This window comes from Microcaecilia unicolor, chromosome 9 (genome assembly GCF_901765095.1).
Source record: "Microcaecilia unicolor chromosome 9, aMicUni1.1, whole genome shotgun sequence".
Classification (NCBI taxonomy): domain Eukaryota; kingdom Metazoa; phylum Chordata; class Amphibia; order Gymnophiona; family Siphonopidae; genus Microcaecilia; species Microcaecilia unicolor.
In genome coordinates, this window is record NC_044039.1 from 8170513 (window position 1) to 8194532 (window position 24020).

A 24020-nucleotide genomic window follows, 5' to 3' on the forward strand; every position below is an offset into this window, starting at 1 on the left:
TATGAAGAAAATGTGCAGAATAATTCATTTTCTGTAGATCTTTGTTATGACATGATTTACTTTGCTTACTGCCAAACTTGTGATAAACAAAATATGCAAGGACTCTTTGTGGCACAGAGACAACAGCTGCATGGAAATGTTAAATATATCTAGCATTTCAAACAAATAGACATTCAGTGTTCAGAGTCTTATTAGATGTGATTAGCAGCAGCTCATATGTCCACATAACATGGTGTGTGTATTTTTTTTTTTCCTTTCGTCTCTTCACAATGTAAATAAGAGGCTCACTTATATGGAAAAAATTCTTGAGAGTACCAGTATTTGCACATATTTCTCAAAAGAAAGATGTACCTGTATTATAATAGATAAGACAATTTGATAATGTGTAATTTGACTTGCCTGGACTTTTATAAATGTATTTTGTTTATTTACAACAATGCAGTTCATGCAATTCTAATAAAAATACATTAGGCCATTCAAGACAAACATTGAGTTGCCAGTATGTAGTACACTTCGTATCGGAGGGAAGCATGCATATATTTTCATGACGAGTTGCGTGTTTATCTGAAAAACGCTTCTTCTAGTTCCCGTCATTATTCCTATTCTGTGGCAGCTGTCCCGGCAAGAGTGAATTTGTGTGGATCTTTCACTGCATTAAGAATGTATAGTTTTCCTCTCTGCCAAGATCATGAGTGAAACTTAGGGGGTTGTATGCGGCATGCCACTACTGTTTGACAACTTGTGTAGTCATTTTGATTTGTTGTAAATACATGATTAATTTGTGAAACAGATGAACAGATACATTGCCAGTTAAATGTGTGCTAGAACAGCAGATTTTCATTGACAGAACTCCCTCTCCACTGAAAGATATTAGACAGAAACAGGACTGCAGGAAAAGGCAAGGGCAATACAGGACTTCTGTAGCCAGATTTTAAGTGTATTTTACATTACCAAACATCTGACTTGTAGTTAATTAGCAACTCACTTTAACTCTGTGGGTAAATTGAATATTTGAAATGTTTTTGAGGAACATTGTATTAGCATTGTATTCAGTTGCTCTGTAGATGAGCAAATATTTCTCTCTGCTACAATGGGTTTCTTCAAAACAAGTTTTTCAATCTGACTACTGGTGAAGTACTGCTCTTGTAGACCTACACTTTTTACATTCAGGTAAAGCAGATAGTGTAGAACAATGTTTTCATAGGGTATATGATGTGGAAATGCTCCTGGAAAAAGTACAGTTGTTCTAGGGCCAGGTGGTCTGAATGTGGTGTGGAGGTGATGTGTTTTGGACCAGAGTAGCACTCATAATTTTACATATCTGTTTCCTTGATTGTATGGGGGGAATGAAGAGTTTGTCCACACTCCAGGCTTCCCCTCTCCCCCGTTAACTAAGAAACTTAGCATGTCTATGGTGATACTGGAAATGTGGTATGGGGGATAAAATCAGGGGTGTAAGTGTTCAAAAAATGTTTTTAATATGGCGAATGCCAGAAGCCTAAGAAATAAGATGGGGGACTTAGAATATATTACACTAAATAAAAAATGAGATATAATAGGAATCTCTGAGACCTGGTAGAAGGAGGATAACCAGTGGGACACTGTCATACCAGGGTACAAATTATATCGTCGTGATAGGGTGGATCGAATTGGTGGAGGGGTAGCATTGTATGTTAAGGAGGGCCTTGAATCAAATAGATTGATAATTCTACAGGAAACAAAACACATCTTGGAATCCCTGTGGATTGAAATTCCATGTGTAAAGGGGAAAAGGGTAGTGGGAAGAGTGTACTATCGTCCGCCTGGCCAGGATGAACAGACGGATGTAGAAATGTTATCAGAAATTAGGGAGGCTAACAGACTGGGCAACACAATGATAATGTGTGATTTCAATTACCCCCGATATTGATGAAATCAAGGACTGTGTTATGGAGCAGCTGGTACAGGAGCCGACAAGAGAAGGAAAAATTCTAGACCTAGTCCTTAGTGGAGTGCATGATCTGGTGCGGGAGGTAATGGTGATGGGGCTGCTTGATAGCAATGATCATAATATGATCAGATTTGCTATTAACTTTGGAATAAGTATACACAGGAAACCCAATACATTAGTGTTTAACTTTCAAAAAGGAGACTATGATAAAATGAGAACAGTGAAAAAAAAACTTAGAGGAGCATCTGCGAGGGTCAAAAATTTACATCAGGTGTGGATGCTGTTCAAAAATACCATCCTGGAAGCCCAGGCCAAATATATTCTGTGTATTAAAAAAGGAGGGCGGAAGACAGCCAGCATGGTTAAAAAGTGAGGTGAAAGAAGCTATTAGAGTAAAAAGAAAATCCTTCAGAAAATGGAAGAAAGAACCGACTGAAAATAATAAGAAACGACACAAGGAATGTCAAGTCAAATGCAAAGTGCTGATGAGGAAGGCGAAGAGGGACTTTGAAAAAAAGATTGCAGTGTAGGCAAAAACATAATAAAATTTTTTTTTAGGTATATTAAAAGCAAGAAGCCAGCAAAAGAATTGGTTGGGCCGCTAGATGACCGAGGGGTAAAGGGGGCAATCAGGGAAGACAAAGCCATAGCGGAGAGATTAAATTAATTTTTTGCATTGGTCTTTACTGAGGACGATTTGGGAGAGATACCGGTGCCAGAAATGGTATTCGAAGCTGACGAATCGGAGAAACTGAATGAAATCTCTATAAACCTAGAGGATGTAATGGGACAATTTGACAAATTGAAGAGTAGCAAATCTCCTGGACTGCATGGTATTCATCCCGGAGTACTGATAGAATGGAAAAATGAACTGGCGGAACTATTGTTAGTAATATGTAATTTATCTTTAAAATTGAGTGTGGTACCAGAAGATTGGAGGGTGGCCAATGTAACGCCGATTTTTAAAAAAGGTTCCAGAGGAGATCCGGGAAATTATATACCAGTGAGCCTGATGTCGGTACTGGGCAAAATGGTTGAGACTATTTTAAAGAACAAAATTACAGAGCATATTCAAAAGCATGGATTAATGAGACAAAGCCAACATGGATTTAGTGAATTGAAATCTTGCCTCACCAATCTATTACACTTCTTTGAAGGGGTGAACAAACATGTGGATAAAGGCAAGCCGGTTGATATTGTGTATCTGGATTTTCAAAAGGCGTTTGACAAAGTACCTCATGAAAGGCTCCAGAAGAAATTGGAGAGTCATAGAAGAGGAGGTAGTGTCCTATTGTGGATTAAAAACTGGTTGAAGGATAGAAAACAGTAGGGTTAAATGGTCAGTATTCTCAATGGAGAAGGGTAGATAGTGAGGTTCCTCAGGGGTCTATGCTGGGACCGCTGCTTTTTAAATATACTTAAAAATGATCTAGAGATGGGAGTAACTAGTGAGGTAATTAAATTTGCTGACGACACAGTTATTCAAAGGGGTTAAATCGCAAGAGGATTGTGAAAAATTACAAGAGGACCTTATGAGACTCAGACTGTGCGTCTAAATGGCAGATGACATTTAATGTGAGCAAGTGCAAAGTGATGCATGTGGGAAAGAGAAACCCGAACTATAGCTACGTAATGCAAGGTTCCACGTTAGTAATCACCAACCAAGAAAGGGATCATGACGTCGTAGTTGATAACGTTGAAATCCTCAGCTCAGTGTGCTGCAGCGGCTAAGAAAGCAAATAGAATGTTAGGTGGTATTTGGAAAGGAATGGAAAACAAAAGTGAGGACGCTTATAATGTCTTTGTATCGGTCCATGGTGCGACCGCACCTCGAATATTGTGTTCAATTCTGGTCGCTGCATCTCGAAAAAGATATGGAATTAGAAGAGGTACAGAGAAGGGCGACGAAAATGATAAAGGGGTTGGGATGCGTTCCCTATGAGGAAGGGCTGAATCATCTAGGGCTTTTCAGCTTGGAGACGACAGCTGAGGGGAGATATGATAGAGGTCTATAAAATAATGATTGGAGTGGAACGGGTGGATGTGAATCGTTTACTCTTTCCAAAAATACTAGGACTAGGGGGCATGCAATGAAGCTACAAAGTAGTACATTTTATACGAATCGCAGAAAATGTTTCTTTTCAACATGTAATTAAACTCTGGAATTCGTTGCCAGAGAATATGGTAAAGGCGGTTAGCTTAGTGGGGATTAAAAAGGGTCTGGACAGCTTCCTAAAGTAAAAGTCCATAGACCCTTATTAAACTGACTTGGGGAAAATCCAATTCTTATTTCTGGGATAAGCAGCATAAAATGTATTGCGTTTTCTGGGATCTTGCCAGGTATTTGTGACCTGGATTGGCCATTGTTGGAAACAGGATGCTGGGCTTGATGGACCTTTGGTCTGTCCCAGTGTGGCAATACTTATGTACTTATGGCTGTAGGAAACTACGGCCCTCCTTTGCTTCCTTCCTTTCACCTCTTCCCTGTTTCCTGTGGAGTTCTCTGCTTTTCCAGCACAACAACCTTTAAAAAAAAAAAAAGGAAGAGATTTATTGGAGAGCATGGGACAGAGTATTGGTCCTGATCCTTTCTCATCTGGAGTAAGACTTGTGGAGACTGTGAGTTTGGAAGGAATTCCCAGCAGTAGTAAGTCCAACTAAAGTTTGACTCGGAACCACTTTGGGGGGTGGGGGCAGAGACGTAACTAGGTGGGTTGCCAGGGGAGCGGCTGCTCCCCCAAATGGACTTGAGACAGTGCCTATTTTTCACACGATCTGTCACATTTAAAATATGCGCCATCAGCAGTCCCCCCCCATGCTTGAACCTGGCTACACTACTGGGGGGGGGGGGGGGGCGCTGCAATTTCTACTTGGTATAGGGGAAGGATCCTGGCTCACTGCGGGACAGTGTTGTGCTGTACTTGTGACAGTCGAGGTAAATAGAACTCCCACAGAGGCAGTTAAACAGTGTTCCCGGTGTGAGACCTGCCAGCTGGCGGGGCATAGTAGAACATGCAAGCCAGGAATCCCGAGGGACGCAGAAGAAACGGTCGGTATGCCAGGGACTTGGGGCTCTCCAGCAGGGCTTGGTTCACAGTTTGATGCAGGAGATCATGGGAACGGGTGCCATTTTGTCAAGACTGACTGACGGGAATAGCCTCTGATCATACACAGAGCACAGCTGCCATTTTACATCCTCGGGGTCTGACAAAATATTCTGCTGCCTATCCGGATATCATTTGATTCTTGCGTGGAGTGGGCGCTTGCGGCTTCCCTTTTATATGCTGTGCCCAGAGTAAAACCTTAATTTAGTTCTTCGGGCTTGTCAGAATTCTCTTTTTGAACCATTCTGGAAGGCCTCCTTAAATGATTTTACGCTAAAGACAGTGTTCTTGGTAGTCATAATTGAAGTTCACTCAGAGAATAAGGGCATGAGCAGGTGGTGCTCTGCAGGGATTGGTCCTTAACATTTTTTATCAGTGATATTGTTGAAAAGCTATTGTGTAAGGTTTGCAAATGATACCAAAATCTGGACACTCTCGAAGGTGTGGATACCTTGAGGAGGGATCTAGTGAACATGAACGGTCTAGAATTTGGCAGCTAATTTTTAATGCTTTTAAGAAATATAGAGTCATATGTTTTGGCTGCAAAACTCCAAGGAAGTAATGCAATAGGGATATTGAAATACTCTCCTGGGGGGAAAAAAAAAGCAGGACCTGTGAATAATTGTATCTGATGACCTTAAGTAAAACTAGAAGGGTACTTTGGATGCAGAGAGAAGAACGGCCAGGAGGTGTATAAATATGATGAGATCTGATTTGGAGTACTATGTACGGATCTGGAGACCGTACCTTCAAAAAGTTATAAACAGGAAGGATTTGGTTCCGAGGTCAGCTATTGAAATGGTCAGTGGTCTTAAAGCATATGGGGACAGAAATAAATATCTTGACATTCTGTAGAAAGGTGGGACTCGGGAGAGGAGTTCATGCCCACAGGTAATTAATAATCGAAAGGAAGCTCTGAAAAGGGGGGGGGGGGGGATTGAAAGGGTTAGACAGGAATAATCTAAGCAAATATGCCTTTACGGAAAGGATAGTTTAGAATGACCTCCCAGTGGAAGTGGTAGAGATGTGAGGACTGTCTGAATTCAAGAAAGCATGGAACAAATACAGCGGTTCCTTAATGGAGAGGATTGAGTATAAAGCTCAATAGTGGTGTGAGTGGGCAGGTTTGTTGACATTCGCTATGTTTCTACTCAAATAACTGGAATCAGAAGAACCTATAACGTCTTATAGTGTTCCAAGTAGGGTTGCCAGCTGACTACAAGTTTGCCCATCAGGGTTGATCCAGTCCATGTTTAACCCCATTTGAATGCAGGGACGTCTTGTATTTCTTGGGGAATCCAGACTGGAAATCAAAACTACAAGTCGCACCTGCATTCAATTGGAGTAAAATATGGATTGGATTAATCCTGTTGGGCAAGTCTAGAGCCAGTTAGCAATTCTAGTTTCAAAGCACAGTGATGGTATGTAAACAACAATACAGCACTAATGGAAGCTTTATTTAGTGTTTTCCTGGGAAAAGACAGTAGGGTGGATTCTTAAATCTGCTTGTGTGGCTTCAGGTTCCTATCAAAATATTGAAAATGCTGTGCTCAAAGTACCATTTTAAAGTACCTGCATTACATATGTATGTTTGTATTATTAGATTGGGGGGGGGGGGGGGGGGAGATTCAGCAGCTGTATGTTATGTTGCAATTATTAAAAAAAAAAAAAAAAAACTCAAATAGGTTGACAACACTTTCCTAAAAGCAGAAGGTAGTTATGCAATAGCCCCTTTAAGAATCATATCCTGCCACTAACGTTCAGCTCTTGTAAAAAAAAAAAATGTATTCTCTTGCCTACTGCATAACTTGAGAGAGCTTCATTTGATGATAATGTTAGATAACAAATTGGGCTATCATGCATTTGGTGGGCTACCATAATAAGGCTGCTTCTACTGTTGCAGAAAGAAAAATTGGTGCAGCAGTTAGCATATTTTCTTCTGAAGCCACAACATAATGATAATCCAAAAACGAAAGTTAAAAAAAATGCAATATAAAAGGTTATCCCAAAACAATTAGAGCAAACATGAAACATTCACATTGTTTGCCTTTGGTATAATCATCTTTTGTGGAGGAGAATAGAGTCCCGAATGTATCCCTGATTTATTCCACAGTTACTGATTCAGGGAGGGATGCACTAAAGTCGTCGTTACAGCCGTTCCGTACCGAATTCCATAGCGAATTGGTAGGGAACGGCTATGCATGAAGGAAAGGGAATGCAAATGAGCTGCTCGTTGCCACCCTCCGCCGCCTCCCTCCGTCTGCCACCGGGCCCTCACAGCGCCTCTCACCTCCGTGTGAAGGCGCTGCACCGGCAACAACAGCTGATCGCCTCTCCGGACTTCCCTCCTTTCCTCCCTGGCCCGCCCTCGTCTGACATAAGTTACTTACGTCAGACGAGGGCGGGCAATCAGCTGTTGTTGCCGGTGCAGTGCCTTTACACGGAGGTGAGAGGCGCTGTGAGGGCCCGGTGGCAGATGGAGGGGGGCGCGGCGGCGACAAACTCGGGGGGCGGCGGGGGCGGAGGATGATGGGGAAACTGTCATTTCAAGGGAGGGAGGGGGGGCCAGGGCTGCGGAAAGCTCTGATTTCAATGCAGGGGGGAGGGGGGAGCAGCATACCATGGTAAGTGCAGCGGATGCCTGCAGCATCGGAGCCTGTGATTTTTTTTTTTTTTTAATAATACACTACAGTGAAGAACGTCCATAAAGGACGCTCCTGACGAGCACTTGGTCGTTTTTTGCCACCTCCCGTACAGACCTCTCGTTAGATTTCCCAGCGTTTTCCAGCGTTAGGGCAAGCAGAAAAGCTTAGTGCATCTCATTTCAATAGGGTTTCTACACAATTTGCTCATCTGCATTCCGTTTGCATTAGCTGCTACCGTCGTCGGAAAAAAGTATTTAGTGCATGCCAGGGTTTACTACTTTCTCGTTAATGGCTCGTTATTGGCTCGTAAAGTTTAGTGCATCTGGCCCTCAGTCAGTTAAGGTGAACTCCACAACTAAGGGGCCCTTTTACTAAACCACATTAAGGACTTAATGCGCAGTTTACAGCGCAGTAACTATTAGCGCAGAGCCTCATTAAGGGACTTTGTGGTAATTTAGTAGTTATCACATGGTAAAACCATGCATTAATGTTTTGTGCCAGGGGGCCTGGCATGGGCAGAGAGTGGGCGGGGAAGGCGTTTAGCAGTTAACATGCTGCTCTTATTGCATGCTAACATGGAGCTAGCATGGGATCACTTACCACCTCCTAAATAGGAACACTAAATGTTTCTGCAATAACTGAGAGTAGGTGGTATGCATTATTGTGAATGTTAATACACGACCTGCAATGGTAAATAACTGGGAACACCACCAACAGATGCTGCATTAAATTTGCAGTTACAGTGGGGTAACGTCCTGCATTAAGCTGCAGTAACTGCAAATGTTACCATGGTTTAGTAAAAGGGCTCCTAAGTTAGGGAAGTAATGTTCTAACTGCCAAACATGACTCTTCCTAATAATTATCAAAACTTAGTAAGGCAATCTGGTAAAATTCTTTTGCATAGGATACAGAAAATTAATTTCTTTTGTGACATAAGTCTTTCAGGCTACACGGGTATGATAGTTATATACACACTACTGTCACTTTAACTATCCAGAATGTAATGTTAGGATTTACACTTACATGCACACACTATGGGAAGCTTAATTTAATGAATGGGTGTAGTGATGGAAATTTGAGCAGATTTGGGAGTCCACATGGTGCTAGTAGTTGCCCTGTGTGCAGGAAGATAGACTAAATGTTCCTTCATTTGCTTGTGTTTTCTAATACAAACATAAAATTATAGTTCAGGACTGATTATTTGAATTCCTCTTGGTGTAGTATGTGCTATCTACACAGGTCCTTGGTGGGCTTTCTGAATTCCATTATGAATATGATCTGGGAGGAGTGGTAGAGATTAGAGCTGTACCAAATAGCATGTTTTATTATTTGGCTGAATGTGAATAATGAAAAATATTATTCTACCTAATACGAATAATAGGCATTGAGCTTTAGCATAAGAAATAATAAAAGAAACAATGTGAAATCAGAGATCGTGTTTATTTCAGTAGGATTTAGCACAGTAGAGCCCTGGATTATTTGTATTCGAATTTAAATCGCTTCTCGGCCAAATACAAAGAATGTATTCAGGGCACTATTCGGGGCTGAATTGAATACGAATAGTTGGTACATCCCTTGTAGAGAGTGTTCTATAATGTTTCATCTTAATATGATAAGTGGTCAAGATTATCCTATTTTGCTTGGTCTTTCTGTGTTTCCTTTCAACGTGTTTGTTTTTAGCGAGAACAAGATGTATACAGCTCCACACTAAGGGGCCCTTTAACTAAACTACACTAAAATCTAGGCTTCATGCGTTATGGTGCGCTAAACCCAGATTTGATGCGACACCTTTTGGGGGCATTCCCTCTATTTTTTTTATTGCAGTTTGTGCATTAATGTGACATCAGTGCTTGATACCTGCAGGGCATTAATGGGGGACCACTTAACACCTCCTATATAGGAGGTGCTAAGTGCTCCCACATTAACACTGCATTGTCCAGGTAGTGTGCGCAAAGTATAAGGTGCTAGCTGGCTGCTGCTTCCATGGCCACTTTGCTCATGCCACGCCCTCAGAAAAATTAATAAAAATGCAATAATGCATGGTTTAATGCGTGGTAATAGGCAAACTACCACCCAACCTTTTAATGCATTTGCGCAGTAGCCTGTTTTGCTAACAACATTTCTTTTCGTCTGTACCAGACCAGTCCAGGACGACTTTGTCCATCTACCAGCTTTGAAATTTGATAGAGTAGATGAAGCCTCAGTGATCGCGGGAGAGTTCACACCACCAACTCTGTCGCGTTCAGGCCCTTTTCTGCAGGTGGTACTCTTCTCTATCTCTGCGTGTTTAGTGCTGCATTCTAGATGGCGATAATCTGCATCTCCATCTTGAAAGGTACAGCTCATACTTGTTTGACATGCAGTTCATGCCTACTTTTTCTTCTTGGGGGGCTCACTCCATCCAGCATTGATCCTTCCCTGCAAAGTGTACTCATCTTCCTCGACCGGCCCCTTCTCTTCTGCAGGGTTCTCCATTCCACATGGGGCGCTCCTATGCCACTGGAGTGCTTTCGTTTCAATGGCTAAGGAATGCCTCCATTCTTCTCAGCCTTTCATTAGTTGGGCCTCCACCTCTGTTTGGTGTGGGGGAGGTTATAGGGCTCTTCTTTTATCTCATGCAGGGTGGTCCCCTCTCTCACCAGTGTGCCTGGATCCTTTGCTGGGCTGCAAGGCCTCTTTCTCTGTGACCTGAGGCTCCTTGTTTGTGTGTGCTTCCCAGCTCGTCGTCTTAGAGTTCGGTGTCTGGTAGTTGTGCAGTATAGGGCTTTGCCTTGGGGGCTGGCTTCAGTTCCCTCTTCCATTTCTTTCGAATTTTCTCATTTGTTTGCTTTGGCAGTTTTCTCGGCTTTACCCACTGAATGATGAGCTATCCATATCTAGTTACTATGCTCCACTATAGGACTTATGAGCACTATTGCTTGGTTATTCGAAATACTGAACATTCCAGGCTGCACAATACCCTTAAGGGTGATTCACTTGGAACTGTTTTCTTTATCTCCATCTGCTGGAAGATGGATGTAACCCATTCCTTCTGGACTGGTCTGTTAAGAATATAAAGGAAAGAAATTTAACAGGTAATAAGCATAATTTTCCCTTAAAGGCCGAATTCTATAAATGGGTGCTCAAAAATGGGCACCGGAAAAGATTGACGCCAAGTGTGATTCTATAAAAAGTGCTTGGCTTTTTTTATAGTGTTGCGCTTAGTGCCAATTTCTGCACCCTAACTTTGTGCACCATACTTACACCGACTGAAATCTGGTATAAATACTGGCGTCCAAGTTGGGCACACTGATAACACGAATGCCCCCTTTTGAGTTGCACACTGTGGGATTTGGGCCCCTTAGTGTTGTGAACCCCAATTGGTGCCAATTTCAGTAATTGGTTTATTATCCACATGCATGTTGGGAGCATATCCAAATCTTGTCGCCATATCTAGGGTAGGTGCTTAACACCCTTTAGTAAAAGGGCCCCTGTTTCTCATAATTCGTAGTTACTAAATAACCCTGCTAGCTCCTTGTTCTGTTCACTAATTTAACAGCTAGCAAATTGGTGGATGACATTTTGTACAGATATCACCTGCATAAAATAGATACAAATGATTCCTTATTTTTGTGGCATAGTTCAAGGGATCCTTAATACTTCCTGTATGTAACTTAAAATTGTAAATATTTCCTTCTGTATGAATTAGTTAATACATCACAAAACTTACAGCACACATTAGTCCTTTGTTAAATCACTACCATATGTTTAGAAGTCATATCAGGTAGTCCATATTAAATCATTATATACATAATCTTAGCACCCCAGTATAAGTACTAAATGATCTCTTGTGATCATGCTTAAATACGGCATTTTGTATGTTTAATTTGTGTTTATTGATATCAATGGTGAAATTTTGCCAGTTCTTTTTTTAGAAGGTAATATATGTTTAAGATATGCTTTTCTTAATCACTTGTAACTAGAAAGCTAAAATTGCTTAAAGGCTTAACAAGTTTTGTGGTCCAAGTTGTGCTTTGTTATATTGACTCTGTTATTTCATAAGTCACTAATTTTGAGTCTGCATAAAGATGTAATCTTGTGAAATGTTAACTTTGGTTTTGCAGACCAGTAATTTGTCGTGCTAGCTAAGGGTTTGACATTTTCAAGGACTTAAATATTAGAAATAAATTGATGAATATTCCATGGTGTAATAACTTATAACATTACTGGCTGAATTGGTATGTTTGTGTATGTGAAGCAAAACATTGGCTTGTGTTTTTTTAAATGACTTTGCCATGTATGACAATGTTGGCATGCAGTTGTGAATTTCTATATATAATAACAAGGTATAAAGATTTAATAAGGGTAAACAGTTTGTAATTAAAATATCACTTGACCCTTTGATATAAATATTATTGCTGAATAAGTTTGAAAACCTTTGAAAAAATTAGCCCTGTAGGGAATATTTCTCCTCCACCTGCTATTTTCTGTTTACCTCCTGGACTGTAATTGTTCTTTTTCTCTGCCCAGACGAAAACCTAAGGTCTTAAGGGAAGAGGTTTATAACCTGCTTTAATAGAACGCCAACATTTTTAGTTGTATACTACTTTTATGGCTTTGTCTGTTAAATTCAAACTGTTTGTGTCAAACCCAAACAATGAGTATCAAGTAATTGGACTCAAGAGCTTAGATTTCATTTCATTTATGGAATCTGAACTTTAAATATGAGGCATTTTTTTCACATTCTGACGTCAGTGTTTATAATTTTCATCTTGCTAAGTGGGCATAAACTTTGGGATGAGTCCTGTTTTGTAGTATGCTTTTGATTTTTTTTTTTTTCATCCTGCCTCAGGATAATTTTGTAAATGTGATCTGTGTGCTCAAGAGACTGTTGTGTTTAAATGTTGAGACTGACTGTATAATCTGTGTTCCTTCATTGATGTGTATTCCTTAAAAGGTCAGAGAAGTAGAATTCATCATACATATTATGAAATGGTTAAGAGAAAAAAAAATGAAAATAAACTAGATTGTTCTCTACATGATCACTTAACTTTCCCTACTATCATTGTATTAGTATGGACATTGCAGAAATCCAAAACCTGTAACAAGGGTATCTATGTAGTTAGGGCATTCGCTAGTCTTTTCATGAAGTTTCTCAGCTATTGGTAGAATTTTTAAATTTTGCTAAAGAATTCTTCTGGAATTGGCAAGGATTACTGTTTAAGGCTCCAGAATATAAGATAAATCAGATTTGTTCAGATGTAATACTCAACTGAGGTAAGGAGTATAGAGATTTTGATAAAGGTGCCATGACCATTTAATATGGATTTGGGTTGGGTGGGGGGGGCTCAATATTCAACGGGAAATAATCAGGTAGGAGAGGTTTCTGGCCGGTTATCTCCCACCGACTTGGTGATCCTCAGATTTTCAGTGGCAGATAATCAGATTGTGCTGCTGAAAATCCAGGGAGACCATGCAACACTAGTTAGTAGTGGGATGGACCTGGAAGTTATCTGGGCACTCCAATATTCAGTGCTGGTGCCAGGATAATTATTGGGCAAGTTGAACCACAGAAATAGCTCTCCTAACTTGCCCAGATAGTTATCCAGGTACCAGCTTTGAATGTCAGTTGACCCTTGGAATAATTTACGGTGGCCAGGCAGGACTTGGATAGTTAATACCAGTGCCAGGATTAGGCCTGGCATTGAATATCTGGGTCAAATCCTGTCCACAGCAGTCAGCGCCTTTAAAAATCGGTGACTGTTGTAGCTGAATATCGGGTCCTTTTTTTTTGTTATTCTTTGGCCCTGTTTTGGCAGTGACTTACCTGTATGATAATGGCTTGTCTTGAAATTGCTTTAGAAATCAATTTAATGTCTGTCTTATAAAATTTGATTTATGATCTGTATGAAAACTATTCATCTGGTTCTTAGCAAACCATTGTATTGGATATTTCATAAAGCATGTATGTACCAATGCAGCTATGCCAAACTCTAGTCCTCAGGTGCTACTACAAGTCTGGTTTTCGGAACAGCCAAATAATGCTAAATTTTCCAAGAATAAGCAGGTTAATAGGTCTTCACTATGGGTGGCATCTGACAGAACCTGGTGTGGTAAAAAGTGTATCTGAGCTCTCTAATATTTTATAAAGCTTTTTAGCAGGCAGGTCTGCACATATATGGGACAGCCATTGGTATGTGTGACCACCTCCATTCCTATTTTCTGCTGGGCCTTTCACCTGAATAGGTATAATTAACTGTATAGAGTTTGCCATTCAGTTACTTAACAACAAGGACCTTTTCTGTGTATTAACTGAATTGCAAAATGTTGAATGTCTGTGTGATCCCCCCCACCCCCAGTGTGTTGTTTAAACATTGACCAGAATTTCTCAAACATTGCATCTGATTTTGTATCCTTGCGCCTCGAAATATCCTTAGATATTTTTGTTTTGTTTCCATAATTTTTAGAATGACTGATTAAAAATTCCAGCTGATGCAATTTGCAAACATGGATCTGTTTGATTTTGCATTGATTGTTTTTCTCTTGATATTCCATAGACCAAAGAGTACCAATGGCAAATGTAGGCCTTGTGGCTAGACCATGTTGGTTACTGATACAACTTGTACCTACATTGCAAAAAGATGATTGTTAGAGGTCTTTGTGACTGTCAGGGGGTGGAAAGATGAACTTTTTAGTCCAAGACAGCAGCTGTGGCATCACGTATTGACCTTAAAGGTCCTAATTGTTGTACTGGACGTTGCTGAGGCATTAGTATCCCTCAAAGTCCAAAATAAGACATCAGGAACAACCCGCAATCAAAGTCCCACCTGAAGAAGGTGAAAGATTCTGCTGCTCTGGCACAGGCTTCAGCCCTTATCGGGAAGTGATGCTTTGATATTGTCAGCTTCCAATTTTCCCATATACTCCTGCACAGGATTGCACATTAACTATATTGAAGGGAAATGCAGCAGTTCTTGAGGGTCAAGGATTAAGCCAGTGATGATACTCAAATGACTCAAGAAGACATCACTCCTGCAGTCCTCCTGGTACTGGCATCCTCAGCTTTTCATGGCACTGAAAATGCAAAAAGATGGGAGGAAAAATACAAAAGAACATTTAAAAAGAAGACACAAATGGAAACATTTCTTACCCATGTACTGGTTGCTTACCCTATTGAAGAAAAGGACCCCATCTAGGATCAAACTTAGCTTGCTGCCCCTTGACATAGAATACAAACTTTCTAATAGTAACGTCTCTTACATCTGTCATTTCCAATGTATTCCCGTAGGGATATGCTTTAAAACCATAGCCATAGTGAAGTGGGCCTCTAGGAGCAGTTGTGGCATCAGTTCTTAGCATTTGAGGAATGGCCATTGCTCCTCCCCCTACCACTCTAATAGTCCCAGAGGAGGAGTGATATCCAAGAAGAAATCAACAATGCCTATCTCGCCAAAGGTTTGAAGCCTCAAGTTGAGAAACAAGGTGTCCTGTAATGTGAATCACATGAACTATAAGGCCATAGCTCTGGATGCAAATAGAGTATCTCTCCGGAGCTTTTCCAAGTCTCACTGATCTAAATTCTCCCCCTTCCAAGTCTCACTGATGTAAATTCTCTTACAAAGGTGCAGTTAATTTCCTCTGAAATTTAGCTAACATAATTCTTCTATAAATAAAGAGTAATTACCCTGGTATTAATCTCTTGAGAACACAGTGATAAGGACTCCCAAACCACTCCTTTGCTATAAATTCTCTCGATGCATGTAAGGAAAATGGCAACCCAGACTCAGCTCGGAGGTCTTCAGAAGGGATCAATTCATCTTTCTCAAATACTTTTGTTGAATGTCATAAAGTGCGACTCTTAATCTCTCCAGCCCTGCATGTCAAGAAGAAAAGTAGTGTTGGGTCGAGTCCTTGATCAATAAATGTTTTTATATCTAAGATTGTCCCCTCTCGTCTTTGGAGCCTGTGGTCCACTAACCACTTTTTTCTTCTCCTCTTGAAAAGTACAGACAGCCAGAGAAGAGTTGTTATGGTTAGGGCAATGAGAGATTTTTATCCTTAAGGACACTCATGAGGGCAGACATCATTTGAGTCTGGTGTTTGAGGAGCAATTATGAGTTTTCCTGACAGTTTGTATTGATCATGGTATGGTATCTGGGGGTTAAAAAGCAAAGAATGTAAATCCACCCCCACAGTGAAGCACCTCTCTCCAAAGCAATCCCGGAGGTAAGACATCTGTGCTGCATCCAATCATGACCTACCAATGTAGCTGTCCAAAAGTACACCTGTGGATTAGAAAGAGCCATACCCACTCATCCCTTCCCCTGGTCACAAAGTACTCTTCTGAATTTGAGAAACCTTATTTTCCTGAATAAATCGGCTTCGTAGGACATACTGAAACAAAGTGCAGCAAGATAATTTGTTTTCAGACGATACATACACCCCACTCACAAAACCAGCAGCACGCTCATGTATGTAATTCTTTAATTGTGAAAGCAGAGAAACATAGTAGTAAAAGTACCTAAAGATTTTACAATACAGATATCTAAACAAGTTAATCCAGAGAGTACTTCCCAGAAAATCCCACAAAATGCAGGAATATATACTCCATGAGGTCAAGAGTTAAGATTTTAAGTTTTAGTAAAATTGTTACAGCTCAACATTGCTCCACAGATCTCAGGATCTTAGAGACAGATGTGGTATCTTTAGATAAATAAGCAGCACATCTGCATAACAAAATTCTGCTTCTAGTATAGTGAAAAGAAAACCCCACCAATCTTGATGAGCAAAAGGGTTCAATGACCAGATCAAAAAGAAGAGGGGACGATGAGCAGTCTTGCCAAACACCACACTTCAGAAAATGTGTAGAAAGCAAACAATATTGTGGCTTTTGATGATGCATACAAGACCTTAACCCATGCCCTAAAAGGATCCGGAAAATAAAAGCATTAAAAAAATAAAGGGCTAATGAACCTTATCAAAGGCCTTGTCCATGTCAAGAGCCACCACAAACCCTGATCTTTGGCCTCTATCAACCTGATGTAATATATTGAAAAGACAGTGTTTTATACGTTTTCAAGTTTTGTTAACATTTACTAGTCTGCCCTACAGTACAAACCATCAGGGCAGCATACATTCTAAACACAGATGAGAACCGTACAACAGTTGTACATCACATAAAGGAAGAACCAAAATCTTCAATACGAATAGGAGGGGAGGACAAAAAGTAGCATATTAAGGTCCCAGAGTACTGCAGTGGAGTTCACCAGTCCACAGCCCCTGTGAAGAAGAGAGAATGAGGTCAGACTGTGATATTGGGGATAAGCATCACGAAACAGGAAAGTTTTTTTTAGTTTGGTTTTAAGTTGGGACACAGAGGAAAGCTGGCACAAGTACTGGGGGAGCGAATTCCAGAGTTCCAGAACTAAGAAGGTACCCTTTAGCTGCAATTGTAGAATTTTGGCAAACAGCTTTGACGTTTGAATTAATAAGGAGATGGGTTGATACTGCATTTGATGCTCCCCTTTCCCGCCCACACTACCTGGGAAACCTGTTGTTTCAAATTTCAACCCTGAGACAATCCATACTCCCAGATACCTAAAAGAATCAGAGAGCTCCACTTTACCCTGCAAAAATTGGGGCATCACAGTAGGGCATGACAAACGACCCACTAACCAGCAAGCTGTGATCTTCCCTACCATTAAAACTAATCTTTTTCCAACCATCCAATCTTCCACTACCACCAGGCAACCTTGCAACATGCCTCCTAATGTCAGCCAACTGATAAAACCTAACCAAAGAGGCTGGACGATTGGAAATCGCCAAGCACAAGAAGACTGATGCAGAACAGGATCAAGCACTTTTCAGTTCTCACTAATGTGTGCTTAGTATTGAACTGATGCAGTGTGAATAAATTCCTGAAAAAGGTGTATTGATCCATAAATATTAATGAGGGTAAAGCCTACCAAATAAAGAGGGCATTTCCAGATGACAGAATGACCCCCAGGGTCAGTATATGAGCGAGACACAATCGTGGGCCAAGGCTTTCATATTTGAGGAGCAGCAGCTACAGCACCTGTCAGTGGTTGAATGTAGAAAGCTACACAGGCAAACCTACTCATTGGTGATCCAGGAAGGATGTTTCCAAGCTGACATAACTTAGATCTTCTTGGAAGCAAATATTCCAATATACTATGTTCAACTTTCATATAGTTTTTTACTAGCTCTTGTGAACCAATACATATGAAATATTGTGTGCAAGATCTGTCATGGTTTCTCCCTAAAGAAAAACACATGATCAGGTTGACTGTTGTTTTCAAAACAGCATTGAGAGCTGCTTCCATAGGTATCAGCACCTGCAGACTTTCATGGCATGACATCCAGGGAAAGCTTGCTGACACGTCCTGCAAAGGAAATTTAATCTATACAGAGATAAGTCTAGGCAGTGGTGGATCAGATTTAGGAGCATTGTACTCTAACCACTTCAGATTACCCTCCTCATTTATCAGATACCCAAATGGGATGTTGAGGTGATTTCTGTCCTCCCAAAGAGTTGACTATTCCAAAAGAACATATTGAGGCTCACCATGTTGGAGCCATGACAGTGTCAATGACCATTTGAATTCTGTTTCAGTAGGACAGAAATGCAAGGTTGCTACATGGACTTTGGTCTACACATTGATATATTGTTTGGTAAGAAATTCCTCTGAAGGTTAGAATTATATCCAGGTTGTCTTCATTTAAAAAAAAAAAGCAAGTTGGCATTTTTCCCCTTTTTTTGCCCCCTGTTTTTGTTTTTCTTTCGTTAAAGGCAACCTGTATCTAAAGATTACCATCATTGAGAATTTATCCTGTTTGTCATTGTTGAAAATAGTTAGTTATAGCAGGCGATCTCAATATCTGTCCACCTCCCTTGGGAGTTGGATTCTACCAACCTTAAAACTTTGTACAGAACTGAGGTAGTCCATAACAAAGCCAACATGGCAAACCCAACACCTGCAGATCTGCCTGTTCAAAAACGCTGCAAACTTAGCTTTGAAATGCTTTTTACTTTGCCAGAATATCATTGATTTTTCATCTTATTGGCCTTCTGTAAGTAACTAACTTTGTTTAACCTGGCTTATGGGTGTTGTATACAAACGATTCATGAATATTCATTATGAGGATTCTGAAAAACTAGGCCTGCCCACAGCATGTGGGAACTGGAGTTTGCTATCTCTATATTAATGGATGTTGTCTTAGGGTCCTATTTACCAACCATTTTTTTTTCCCAGGCACAAAAAGGGAGAAAACCCATAGGGGCCCTAAGCAGTGTTAGCTAGTGCTGTCCAATTCAGTCAAAACGTTTGTGATTTGATTCACTCATATGAATTGTTTGATTTGATTCAGTTTAACTGAAATATAGAGGCCATTAGCTTCAGGTCTATACTAACAACTGACAGAGTAAAATTGAATGTCAAAAGGGAAGTTAGGTCGGGTCTTAAATCTTCCAGTTTTTATTGAGAAACATTTTGTCCACTTTGGACAACTGAGTCTTGCAGCTATAATTGTCCAGCAGAGAAAAAAAAAATCTTTTTAACAGCACAGAAGTGGCTGGCGTACACAAACTAATGTGCAAGCTGGTTCAGCAGCGACAATTTCACTTGCGTTTATTTATTTCAAATTTCTATCTATTCTGCACAATCCTGCCTTTGCTGCCAGAATCTAAAAACATCACTTCCAGTTCCAGTGGATCTTCGTGTTTATAGCAGGCCAGTTCTGCACTGCATCTCATTTGAATATTGCTGTCATAGTCTGATTGTGATGGAAGTCTGGCTTTCTTAGCTGCGACATTGGTATCTTCCACTGTTTCCCAAGAACTGCATTTGTGTCAGCTTATCCGCATCCTTTGTTCCACAATCTGGAATGGCCGATGATTTGTAGCGTACAAAACAGTAACATGCTGTTCTCTAGATGCAGTTGTGGTTTCTTCAAAAGCCTGCAAGACATTGAGATTTTGGGTCAGATCATAGGCGCATTCTGCAGGTGCAGCTTTCTTTGTGATTTTATTGCTGCTGTTTAAAGCTAAACCAATGGGTTGCTGCAATCCAACTGTACTTTGCAACGTGATTCAAGTACTGTTCAATGTGTTTTCATGTCAGCAATAAGTTTCTTTGCTGGCATTTCTTTGAGCAGAATTTTAGTAAGCATACAGTAGTACCGTGACGGAAATTGTTGATGACATTGCTGAATTTATTAACATAGCAGTGTATCTCTGAAGCAGCTACGGTGAACAGTACAGATTTCTTTTTCATTGACATGACATTATCAGTAACAACTGCAAAAACTTTGCCTTCTAACTTCCATTTCTTCACAGCACTTTTCATGGCATCTGCTATATTACCACCAGTGCGTCTTTCTGGCATGTACTGTGTATCCAGCACAACATGTGTTGCATGAAAGTCATCCGTGCCATGTGCCCTAATTGTAATATAAGCTGCCATGGTTTTGCTGGTCCAGAAGTCTGTAGTAATGTGTATGTCAGACTTTGAGGCTGAATCAAAACATAGATGGATATTTCATCATATTCGATCATTCTACCTAAAGTTTTTGACGTGATGGCACAGCATAACTTCTGTTGAGAGCCTGAGAATAGCATCCTTAATTCTTAAATGGTTGTATATCTTTAAAGAAGAACATAACATAAATAATGCCACACTGGGACAGACTGAGGGTCTATCAAGCCCAGCATCTTGTTTCCAAGTGGCCACTCCAGGTCACAAATACCTGCTAAGATCCCAAAACAGTACAATACATTTTATGCTGCTTATCCTAGAAATAAGCAGTGGATTTTCTCCAAGTCCATTTTAATAATGGCTTATGGACTTTTCTTTTAGGAAGCTTTTTTTTCAACCCTGCTAAGCTAGCTGCTTTTACTACATTCTTTGGCAACAAATTTCAGAATTTAATTACACGTTGAGTAAAGAAATATTTTCTCTGATTAATTTTAAATGTACTACTTTGTAGCCTCATTGCGTGCCCCCTAGTCCTAGTATTGTTGGAAAGAGTAAAGAAGCGATTCACGTCTACCCGTTCCACTCCACTCATTATTTTATATACTTTATCATATCTCCCCTCAACCGTCTCTTCTCCAAGCTGAAGAGCCCTAGCCACATTAGCCTTTCCTCATAGGGAAGTCGTCCTATCCCATTGCCCTTCTCTGTACCTTTTCTAATTCCACTATATCTTTTTTGAGATGGCGGTGACCATCTTACCTGAGGGCAGTGTCAATATTTTTCTTATCTCCTGGTGGGAATGGCTTGCAGAAAAATGATGAAACCCAAGCTTTAGGCTTTGTGGCTACAGACAACGGATTTCTTAGAAATGTTTTGAGTTTGCAGATCAAAAATGTTGCTTTATGATATCTTTCAATATACTGCCAGAGATTATGGGAGCCATCGCGCTTAACCTTTGCATAACGTATATTTCACAGTTTTACTGCTGAGTTCAGTTTTGTCATCCAGCTGTTCAAATACAGATCATATAAGTGCCTGCCGGCCTACCGAGCATGTTGAGCTTGAATTTTTTCCCCTCCTGTGTCGAATCCGTTGGCTGCTAAACTGGCTTAGCAGTTTATTTTGGATAAAACTTGAAAACAAACCAAATCAAGTATCTAAAAAGGGAGTCTTACAGTGAAACCATTTCTTGTAACTGTTCCCTGAAATCTGCATTTATTAGGTCACCCTTAAATATAATGGAAAGTCTAGCAGTCCACACATTCTCATCTAATGCTTTGAGCAGGATTCCTGATGCAATAGTCTGTTTGATCAGACAGTGCTGCAGAATTTCTGGAGCACCCTTTTTCCATAGACATGGAGTAGGCCATTTGTGGGAGGACTTAATATATCAGGAGCCCGCAGTCCAGTCGGGCTGATTTTCAAGCTTGAGCCTGGTAAAATAACGCATCTTAATGGTAGCCCACATTGATAGCTACTCCCATAAGTTAAAATACCAGCACTGCCATTTAATTTAATTTGTTGATTTTTTTACCTGCTGAATTAACCCCCATGCTGCAGTAAATCAACTTCCTCAGAACTGAAATCATCATCATCTGGAACCAGGGGTCAAGCAGGCTTCCAGGACAGATATATACATTTACCTTAGTCTTGATTATATCCATTGTGGAAGGGACAAAAAAAAAAACACCATTAGAAAGTGAACTCGGATCCAGGATCAAAACAGAATTTCAAACCAGCTACCCCCCTCCCCCTAAGAATTTACAATGAAACATTATTCCAGAACACTAATTAAATTCTCATTTTAAAAACCGCTAGATATATTTCTCTAGTTCTCAGTTTTCTGAATGCCTTGGTTTCATTAAGACGCAGTGCTTGATATTGTGCTAATTTAGCCCTTCAAAATTCAAGCCATTCAGAAGCATGGATTTGCATATAAGATCTCAACACTTATCCCCCTACAAGTCTGGCTGTGCTATCAGTTACCTGTAAAACCACGGGGCCACAACCGTCGAGCTGTCTTCCAACTTCAGCTATATCAGAGTCTGCTGCATTGCTTCAGTATATCCAAGCGTGGGATCCAAGAGCACTGCTCACCAACCGCATCCACCATGGCACATTCCAATTCAAACACTGTGTTAAGGCAAGGGGCAGAGTGGGACTAGGGGGGGAAGGTGGGTGCAGAGGAGTTGGGCCCCTAGACAAAGGCAGCTAGTTTTAATTTGAAAGGAGGAGGCACAGATGCAATGGTGGGCAGTGGGCTTTTCACTCTGCAGAAATGCAACGAGCTGGTGAGCTCAAAATTATTTTTTTTTTTAGGAAAATGAATCAATATGAATTGGACAGCACTAGTGTTAACTGTTAATGGCGTAGTTAATGCACTGCATTTAATGTATTTCCAAGTTAACTCTAAATACTGGTGTGGGAGGGGCAGGGAATGCACCTTATTTGTTAATATGGAAGCAGTTACTGCATCTTAACTGTTAACATAGCAGACAGTGCAGCACAGTGAATGTCACCTGAATAGGTACAGTTAATTGCATAGAGCAAGACCTTGTCTGTGCATAACATGGAGGCTTTGCAGTTACGATGTGTTAATTTTGCCTGTTAACCCATGGTAACTGTAAAATCATTAGATCTTCATTAAATAGGATTTAACAAATAGCCCTGTTATTGCGATTAGCTTTTGCAGTCTCCTGTTTTAAATCATTAGTATGTTCTCTTTTCAGGGAATTGATAAAGATTAGTACATATTTTTTTTTATTTAAAAGTACGTTTATTGTGTAAAGGCATCTCTGCTTTCTATAACTCAAAAATTTCAGCCCATTAACCATGCAGTGACTGTATTTCAAATTATAGGAAAACTGTAAAATTGTGGTTTGTAATACGAAAACTGAGGTTCTGATTATTAGGTGTGGCAATGATGAGCTAAACAGAGGGGTGTTTGGGGATTTTTCTTGCTTTTTGCTTTCTTTTTTTTTTTTAAAGAAGTGAGAAAATATCCCTGGGAAGCAGCAGTTTAACCTACATAGAAATGTTTGCCATATTGAACTTTGTAGCTAGAGCATATGAAGTTTAGTAGCACTATGTACATTTGAAAAGAAATGTGATTTTATTACTAAAATGAAAGTATATCAGATTAGTATTAACAATCTTGTATTTCATCTCCTGTGCTTTGCGCGCAGCTCACTTGTGGTTTGACTTGGGCTGGGAAGAGGGACAGGGAAACACTAAAGTTCTTTAAGACTTCCTCCATGGGTATAGAGTGTTTATACATCTGTAACAAAAAATGTATCTGAAAACATTTTGGGCCATGTTGAGCTGCTGCTTTTAAAGGGTTATTTCCAACCAGAGCTTTCACTTCCATTGGCTGAGTAAAATGTCATTTTGAAATAGACACCAGGATAGAGTCCCCTAGTTTTTTTGTTATGTGCTCCCTATAAAAGTTCAATTTTTTAAAAAACATATTAGCGATTCTTTTAGTGCACTCCATGCTGTTGAAAAGTTTGGTTTCTGTCACAGAATGTCTTGCCCAGCCGATGCGGTGTTGCTGTAATTCAGAATTGAAATGATTTTTTTTTTCCTGCTTTATTTTGTCTTGTGATGCCTGTAACATTTGGAAGGGTATAAAATTTATTGCAGTTGCAGAAGTGACATACCCTTTCTATAATAAATGCTAGTCTGCTGTATCATACCTAATCTACACATGCTCCATTGTTATGGGATCAGTCACAGAAGAAAAATCTTCACGGGTAGGATGCACCAGGCAAAAAAAACAGTAGAGGAAAAAAAAAAAAAGGAACCTCTCTCAGAATGGTGTGCCCAAAATTTTTTTTATTTCAGTGAACTTCAAGAACAATAAAGGAGA

At 40.2% G+C, this 24020-nt stretch overlaps 1 protein-coding gene across 3 annotated transcripts in view; it reads left to right on the plus strand.

The window, feature by feature from the left end:
- CPSF6 (cleavage and polyadenylation specific factor 6) overlaps nucleotides 1–24020 on the plus strand; it is a 62263-nt gene that overhangs the window by 35656 nt on the left and 2587 nt on the right. The gene's annotated exons all lie outside the window — the stretch shown is intronic.